This window comes from Nicotiana tabacum, chromosome 18, assembly GCF_000715075.1.
Source record: "Nicotiana tabacum cultivar K326 chromosome 18, ASM71507v2, whole genome shotgun sequence".
Lineage (NCBI taxonomy): Eukaryota > Viridiplantae > Streptophyta > Magnoliopsida > Solanales > Solanaceae > Nicotiana > Nicotiana tabacum.
This window is the reverse complement of record NC_134097.1, coordinates 92,996,595-93,006,180: the sequence shown is the minus strand read 5'-3', so window position 1 is coordinate 93,006,180 and position 9,586 is coordinate 92,996,595. Positions and strand designations below refer to the sequence as shown.

The window sequence follows — 9,586 nt, the reverse complement described above, 5'->3', positions numbered from 1 at the left end:
TTACATTTACCATGTAACATTATAAATGAGTGCTTTTCTTGTTGAGTAGTGAAGTCTAAAGAGAACTTGGTTAATTTATGTAAATTTGAGCATTTGATCATTTGATCATTTCGGCGAACGCATCTAGCGGCAAAAAGCCATTTTACATCAAATTCAAAGTGGATTCAGTCTTGGAAACGTTCTGATGTGATAAACTTTTCGTAGAGGCATTGAATAGTTAATTATAGGTATGGTGTTTTATACTTTATGTCACACAAGAGGGATGATTGTGTAGTACTCAATTTTAGCGTGCACAAATTATAGAAGGATCTGCTTCTTCTAAGCGTTCCTTACACTATAATTGCGGAATAATAAATACAGAAAGTAAAGAGGTACACAAGTATTTTTACGTGGAATATACCTGACTCAAAAGATGAAAAAACCATGATCTACTTCCAAGTATGATTTTTTTCAACATTCCACAAAATCACTAAGCCAAAAATATCATTTACAAAACTCTTGTAAACATGAGGATTCCGTTTAACCCTTTGTGGCTACCAGCCTTAGTCTATTGCGACAACTTCAAGTTAACTCTAACTTGAATGCTACAACTCAAAGTACCTAGTACAAATACTTGTAAAAAAAATTGAAAGGTATAACTCAAAAGTCCTACTACAATTGAACTACAATAAAAGACACACAATTAGAACTTGTTCTTCTATCTGGTTAATGTACCTTCAGGTCCGCACACTTGAAACTCACAGGAATTGCTTTCAAAATGCGTTGCTATTTTGCTCTCAATTCTTGCTTAACTTCAGCATTTGTGTGTCACCTGTAAAAGAGAACACAACTGATATATATAGAGTTAGTATAATAAGGATAAACTATTTATAGAGTTAGTAGAATAAGAAATAACTAGAGTTCTAATGCTTTACTCTTCCATGGTGGAAGATTTCTAGTTATCTTCAACTTCTAATTCCTCCTTATCTAGGACAGAGTTCTCGGTTAAGGAATCCTGCTCCTTATCAATTATGCAACCTTTTTGTTCATGAGATATCAGATATAACCACTTGTGCTTATCTCCTTCACGTGCATGCCTTATGCTTGAATCTGCCCGTGTCATGTGCACACTGTGTATGGACCTGGTTCATGCATGAGTTCCTTTGTCAATCAACAAAACAAACTTACCCAGGCCAGTAAATTCTCCTTTTTTGATGATGGCAAACTATGTGCTTTTTATAAGCATGAAGCCTATTTTAACTCAATATCAACATAATATTAGAACATTTTCCATTTTAAAGTCAAAAATCATCAAGGACCAAGTTCATTAGGTTATAGACATTACAGTCCAAAGTAAAAGCAAAACCTACCTTCCTCCTTTTGGCATCACCGAAAAGTTGCATAATTAAGTTATATAGCCAGATTTTAGCAGATCTTACTCATGGCCACTGAGGCTACTTCAAATGTAATCATGGAGTCAAGTAACACTTATCAATCTAAGGATATTAGCCATCTAAGAAATATCAACAAATAATAGGAGTAAAAAATAGTGATTATCATTGATAAGAGTCATCCACAAAGCATAGAAGGAAATAAAAGTACTGCACCATGAGCAAAAAAACAAAAAAAAAAAAAAATCTTATTCAGGGTAACTGGTTTTCAAAGTAAACTAGGAAGGGTTAAGGCTTGGAAGGACCAGGTTCTTAGCTTCTGGCCTGAATCTACTTTAACATGTCTTGAAGAATGCCTTCATTCTTCCCTTTCTCCTTAGCAAGCTCAGTCTTGAGAGCATCCCTCTCAGTTTCTACTTCATGCAGTCTCTTCTTCAGCCTTTCAATCGCAACATCCTTAGCCCCACTTTCTTGCTCCAAGGCACCCACTTTGCTGTTCACAGGCACCATATTGGATAAACCAGCTTCTTTGGGAGTAGTAAGGACTTCATAGTCATAGGAAATCTAAGTATTGGCCCCAAACTGATATTTACTTGTGCTAACATCTTATTTATTGAGGGGAACCTTGAAGTGAGAAAGCACAACAGTGAGTATGAACCCATAGGGTATGACATGAGTTTTGGTGCCAAAATGTAACCTATCAAGGAGTTGGATGGTAAACCCTGGCCAATTGATCTGCCTTCTACTATCCAGGTACTTTATAAGGATCATGTCCATGAAAGTTGCAATGTGCCTCCTCTCCTACCTGGGCAACACAATCTTGTTGACAAATTCAAAGAACACCTTTTGGGCAGGCTTCATTTCACTCTTATAAATAGCCTCAGGTTGTAGCTCTAAGTCCCTATTAGCAAATTTCTTGGTGATGACAAGTGAGGTAGGTGGGTTTTCTAGGCTTGGTCATTTCAACTTCTTGTAATTATTGTACCCTTCAGCAAGTACTCCTAACATCTCTCCTAGTTCCTTGTCATCAAAACTCACTTGTATTCCTTTCACTATACTAGTTACTCTTCCATTTTTGATTTCATAGTTTGTCAAAAACTCCACAATTTTTGCTCGAGCTAGTTTTCCTTCCAATTGAAAGACCATGTTCTTCCGGCCCTGAAATTCTAGCCTTTCTAGCAACAGCAATACAACACCTAAGGCTGTCAAATTTGGCCCAAACGGCCAAACCTATATCAAATTTGGCCCAAACCCATATGACCCGTCCAATATTTCACGGGTTGGGCGAATGCTATATCTGATGATGGGTCATTATGGAGCGGTGCCCAAACTAACCCGTGTAATAAATGGGTCAACTTGGGCTGAGTCAGTAAACCCAAATCAACCCATGAAATTTAAAAATAGCCCAGTGGGTCATTATTATCTTTAGTCTAAAAACGCAATCTTGATACATGGGAGATATTGCCATCTGCTCTGTGCAGAACCCAAGGTGCGCGTGTACCTGATGGGTTAAGGACTCAACGTGGCAATCTTTATCCTTCTATATTGTTTTTAGAAAAGAAAGTATTTTCTTTCTAATGCTTGATCATTTGTTTTGCATGAAAAGAAGCGTTTTGATAAGGAAATTACAGAACTATGCTTTAGGGAATTTTCAATTTTTCTTTAAGGAACTAAACAAATTCAGATTTGAGAAAAGGTTAAATAAATACTACAAATTGAATTTTTTTTGTAACTTCCTATATTGTTTTTGCTTTTTAAATGTATGCTTTTTATTGTTGTCACTGGTATATCTATCACTTTAATTAGTTTCTAAGTATATGATCTTTATGTTTGCAAGAAGTTTAACAATGATTGATATCATTTGGACAATTGGTCATATTGACCCATCTAGAAGAATGATAAATTAACGTAATTATGTAATAAAAAGGTGCTTTACTTTTTTTGTGCTATATTTATTAACTTATAAGAAAATTATGAGTATAATTTATGAACTCATTTTAAATGCTAATAGTATTTATTCTAAAACAAAATACACTTCCTGATTGCCGACTAATAAAAAGAATTCTAGCTTTACAGTTGTGCACCTATATACTCTACGTAAAATATATTATACTCACAATATAATAGATGAAGATATCTATAGAATGTTTTGAAAATTTTAATCAATTAACAAGATATTTTAACTTTCTAAATAATGATTTCTGAGATTGGTTCTTAACTTCCTAAATAATTATCTATTTCAGAAAATGAGATAAATGATGTACTTTCATTTTTATAGTTTCATCTCAAAAGAACGATGTAGGAAATATATTCATGTGTCTCATAATTCTTAAATCACATTTCGTCTAAACTATATGCGAATAAAAATGTAAAGCAGATACCAAATCATGCATAAAAATGAAGTAAGTGGGTGAAATTGGGCGGGTTGGCATTGACCCATTGTTTAGCCCATCTTGGCCCAACCCATTCTAGCCCAAGAAAGTTTTGTGCGGGGTTGGGTAATGACCCATATATTGGTTCAGCCTATTTTGACCCGCCCAAATTTAACCCAAACAGCCCAATTGACACCCCTAGCTGCACCATTCCATCCTCCTCCAAATCTCTAAGGAATCTACCCTTCAAAATTGTTCTTTTGCCAACCTTCACCCTCGTGCCCTGTTCTTCATCAGTTTCCTCTTTTTCCTCACTCTCATCTTCCACTACTTGCACTTTTCTTGATTTCCTAGTAGACCTAGTTCTCTTTGCCAAGGTAGAGGGTTTTATATCAATAGATTTTGCAGGGGACTTCTTTTTGGAAGTCTTTCCTTTCTTGCTTTTGGAGTCACATCCTCCATCTTCTCTGCCTCGTCCTCATCATGAAGGACCAGGTCCATCTCCTCAATTTCAATTGTTTCAACTAGCTCACCCACTTTCTTCTTTCCCTTTTCAGCAACTTTCCTTTTACTCTCAACTAAGGCCTTTTTGAGGGCAGCCTCACTCTGCTTCCTCTGACTCCTTGTAGCCTCACCCTGTGGGAGGAGTCTCTACAAGGATAGAAGAGGTAACTTTTCTCTCCTTTCTCTTCTTGCCTCCCATAGCAGTTTCAGGGATTTTAACTCCTGAACTTTTCTTCTTATTTGGATTGTAGCTATCAGACACCTTTTTTAGTAGGTCTTGGAGGGGTTCATTCATAGATGGAACATGTTCTTAGAAACTCTTCCTCAACCTAACCGCCCCTCCGTTGCACTTGCATCTCTAGACTCACTGTCGTCTTCTTCTCTCAAACTCTATTCCTCCTCAACAACTTTCTCACTCCATATCACCATTGCCACTGTTTCTTCAGTCAAACCAATAGGAGTGGGCGAAGATTTAGCCACTCCTTCTTCTCCCTTTCCCCTGACATCACCTTTAACACCCTCACTCTTTTTTTCCTTTTTCTTTTTATTTTTACCAGTAATTTTACCAAACTCAGTAGTCTCTACCCCACCAATAGTACCAACAAGAACAAATCTATTCTCCAGATTCTCGGCCACATCAGAAATGATATTAGACATAATTTTTAGCCCAGAAGTTACCTGTTCTATTTCAAATGAAACAGGTTCTTCCCCCTCAATTGCAGACTTGAAAAATTCATCTGATTTTTGGGGTTCCTCTGTCGGGCTTGCTTTCAGCTACTTATTTATTTTCTTGATTTGTTCACTGCCAACAACTACTTTAGGAGCAAACATCTTAACTTGTCCTTTCTTAGGGGTAGTGGTGGTAGAAGATGTGGGTGTTGGTTCTTCGGATGGTGAAGAATGGTTCTCAAAAGGGTTTTCCATTTGATGTATATAGAAGATATGTGTGTGTAGAAGAGATGAGAGAAAATAGAGAGAATTTTTGACGTCTTGAATTTTTCTTCAAAGATTAGAAGTGAAGAAATGATTAAAGTCTAATAAATTTAAAGAGGGAGAGTTGGAATGAGTAACAAATGCTTTTTGAAGTTCAAAGGTCTAATCAATCTGGGAAAGTTTATTTGAATGCACCTTAGATTCTTCCCTAGATTCTAGGCAATTATGGCGCGTGTGACTCTTTTGGTGAAACTGGTTCATTTGTAATGGATAGGATTGAAGGGTATTGGGATTAAATGAGACTTTATTTTTTTTATCATGATCCAGTTACATTTATTTTCAAATACGCGGAGTGGAGAGTACATACCATATAATCTTGATGAACCAGGTTCTTCACTGAGAATTCCCTTGTTAAGTCTGAATTTTTCAAGAAAATAAGGGTAATATCATTAGAGATTAGTAAGGCATTTTAGCACATGACACAAGAGTATACTAATAAGAGTATGAGACTAAGCAAAATCTAATTCAATTATTTACAAAATTCATAAATTATCTAACCAATTATTGAGTTAGAACTGGTTCCTTTTAGGTGATCTCAATCATTCCTAATTCTAACATGTTGCTTTCAAAGTTATCTCTACTTAGAGCTTTTGTGAATATATCAACTATTTGTTGTCAAGTGAGACTCTTTTGGATTTGCTTGGAATCTAGCACAAAGACCTACACTGAAAACAATGTCAGGTTTACTAGCAGTGAGATATAACAAAGAGCAAATCATTCCCCTATACATCTTCTGATCAACAAATGAACTAGGTTCATCCAAATCCAATTTTGTGGTTGTTTCTATAGGAATGTCAATTTCTTTATAATCTTCCATTTTAAACCTTTTAAGCAACTCTTTCACATACTTCTACTGGTGGATCATAGTTCCATTTGAATTTTATTTAATTTGTAAGCCTAAAATAAATTAAGCTCACTTATCATACTCATTTCAAATTCACTCCCCATTAGCTTAGCAAATTCTTTACTTAACATGTTTGTAGTTTTACCAAAGATTATATCATCAACATATATATGAATTATCAAGAGATCTTTACTGTTTTCTTTCAAGAACAAAGTATTATCAATTTTGCCTCTCTTGTAGTCATGCTCAAGCAAGAATTTAGACAATTTTTCATACCATGTTCTTGGAGCCTGCTTGAGCACATAAAGTGCCTTATCTAGCTTGTACACATGATCAAAACAATCCTTGCTCTCAAAGCCAAGAGGTTGCTTGACAAACACTTCTTCTTTTAGATAGCCATTGAGAAAGACACTCTTGACATCCATATGATAGAGAGTGAATTCCGTGTAAGCAGCAAATACTATAAGGAGTCTAATTGCTTCCAATATTGCAACTGGAGCAAAAGTCTCATCATAGTCTATGCCCTCCTCTTGACTATATCCTTGAACCATCAATCTTGCCTTGTGCCTTGTAATTGTTCCATCTTCATTACGTTTGTTTTTGAAGACCCAATTAGTGCGAATCATTGATCTATACTTGGGTCTTGGTACCAGATGCCAAACTTGACTTATTTCAAATTGGTTGAGTTCATCTTGCATTGCATTCCTCTAGTCTGCATCCTGCAAAGCCTCAAAAATATTTTTATGTTCACTAAGAGATAAAAAAATCATCAAAAGTACATAGGTTTTTCAAAGAAGATCTGGTTTTGATTCCAGAGGTTGGATAAGTGATTATGTTCCTAATGGGATGATAACTTTGATACTTGTAAGGTTTCACAACCAGCTGGTTTCCCCTAGACGTTCCTTCAATGTTTAGTTGTTGAGGAACATGTTCATGAATAGGTTCCCTCGAGGTTTGAGGATCAGTTCCTCTCTATTCAATTCCCCCTATCAGGTTGTCATGGGTGGAAGGACAAGTTCCATCACTAGTTCCTTCCTCTGGTGCAGCTTCAGGCTTGGATGTAGTTTCATTTGAGTTTCTTACCAACCCAATTGCTTCATCATCTTGTTCTTTACTCTCAGAAAGAATGTTAGTTTTGTCATACCTCCTTTTTCCTACCCTCCGGAAGGGTACAAGGGAGTTTTTTCCAACTTAAAGTGACAATCAAAACGGGATTATTATTTAAAAATCAGAGTCGCCACTTGGGATAATTTATGGTGTCCCAAGTCACCGGTTTTAAATCCCGAATCAAGGAAAGATTGACTCTATTTTTCAGTCCGCGCACACAGAAATTTGGGTAAGGAATTTTGTTAACCCGGGAGAAGATGTTAGGCATTCCTGAGTTCCGTGATTTTAGCGCGGTCGCTCAACTGTTATTATTGGCCTATTTACTTGATTTTAAAATACTCTTAAACCTATGTGCCTTTTAACTTTTGAAAACTGCTTTTACTTATTTAAGGAATTAATTCAAGGTTATTTAAAACATATCGCAAGCCACGTCACATGAAATGCACCCGTAGTTCATGACACGCTCTATTTAACCTTGTTGGAAATTAGAACCGGGTCACATGAAATACACCCACGGATTTTAACAAAAGCCATGATAATTATATAACTACCGCGCCTAAAGCAAACTACGAAGTTCATTTTTAATATCTAAATTATAACACTCGTGAGGGCCATGAGTTATGGAATACTTTTACTAAACGAGATTTCATGAACATTCCCTTTTAAACCCTTCTCCTATCCGGCCGAGCCCGATACCTAAAATATGGAATAAATTAATTGCTAAAGGGCTTTGGCCTTTCTATCACTCCCCATGATCCCACGGTCATTCAAAACAAAAATATACCGATCACCACAAATGAGATATCGAGACATGTAAACATCCAAGACGCACGAAATAAGACAAAGACTACTAGAATAACAAAGGATCGAACTAAATATGATACTGGCCACTTCGCAATTTTAAACCCAAAATCAACTTCTTTAAAATTAGAATCTGATTGTTTTTGGAAACCTTTAACAAAGGATAAAGCTCAAACTAACTTTCATAAAATAAATATAAGTAGTATCCCAGCACATAATTACATCAGTCCACCACCGTTCCTGAAGTTTCATTTTTTTGCTTCAATGTTCAAAATTAACTCGTGAAACAATTCCTTCTATTCTTAGCTTAGTATTTGCTTAACAATCTAAAACTACTCAAATTAACCAAATTTACAACTAAATACAAAAGATCAACAACTCCAAAAGAAAATATTTCCAGTAGCTCCATATTAACGAACAGACAATAAGTTCCGCATCCAAACTCTACTCGTAACAAGCCAAAGAATGACTGAAAAATGAAACAAAACAAAATCACAAAGGGAAATTGGACACATATTGACAGTAATCGAGAATTTGAGACAAAACTGCAGCAGCTCAAACATTTCAACGAATCAGAGATGTGAATTTCATGGTTAACAGATTTGCGACAACTTGAACACTAGCAAATTCTATAGAAAAATCGACAAACACCAAATTTAGAACACCCTTCGACAGAATAGTGCATCACACGATAAGCAAAAACACAAAATCTCTTACAACTACCAACTCAGTTCCCGGAATTCAACCTCTACTACTCTTATTATACTTTTAACCACACCAAAATAGAGTAAGGGACCAGAAATGCACCAGAAAATGACCACAAACGGAACAGGGACCCGACGACCTCAAACGTCTCTAGCGCTCGACCCCGAACAACTCAACGAACGGACTTCAAAATGGACTCTATGAAGTTGAAGAAGAGGAGCGTCGATGGAGGAGGTGTTTCTGGGTGTTCAGCGACTGAGGAAGATCAGTTCATGGTGGGGAGGGATCGTTGGAAGGTTGCAGGTCCTGCTGCTTCGAGACAGAAGAGGAACAACTTAGGGGTCATTGCTTTTGGTTTGTGCTGCTGCAGAAGAAGCTGAAGATCAAGAGGTCTTCGATGGTGTTTTCTAATGGAGGTCTTGATTCTCTGATTCAGAAGAAGAAGAAACGATGGGTCCTTTGGGGTGGTTGGCGTGGAAGAAGACAATGACAAGAGGGGGTGGGTCTGTATATGTACGACGTTGCAGCTTTTGCAGAGTGTATCTTTTCTTTAGATTTTTAGGCGTTCCTCATATATCTGTCCTTCAGCTCATTAGGCGTTAGACTATATATCTAGGTCCTAGAGTCTATGTTTATATTTTGTGTATTTGCTCTTAGGTCCTTAGGATCTTTTTATTTATTTTTATTCCAAAGAAGAGTCTAGAAGGGTCCCTAGGATTAACTTAATGGGTATTGAGTATTGGGCTTAAGGAAGGGGCTAAAAACTTGGGCCTTTATGACTAGCTATGCTTAAATTAGCTTAATTAACTAAAAATATATCCGTATTAAAAATATTAATTAGCCCTACTTAAGTAAAAATAATTATTAAAATAAGACTAACTGTTAAAACA

General features: G+C 36.3%; 1 long non-coding RNA gene across 1 annotated transcript; it reads right to left on the bottom strand.

Moving 5' to 3' along the window:
- Positions 1-914: 914 nt before the first annotated feature.
- LOC142172941 (uncharacterized) lies at positions 915-9,279 on the bottom strand. Its single transcript, XR_012702192.1, has 4 exons — positions 8,799-9,279; positions 6,360-6,802; positions 5,547-5,596; positions 915-1,121 (listed from the first exon to the last, which is right to left on the bottom strand). It is a non-coding gene; the product is annotated as an uncharacterized LOC142172941 (long non-coding RNA).
- Between the last annotated feature and the right edge of the window lie 307 nt (positions 9,280-9,586).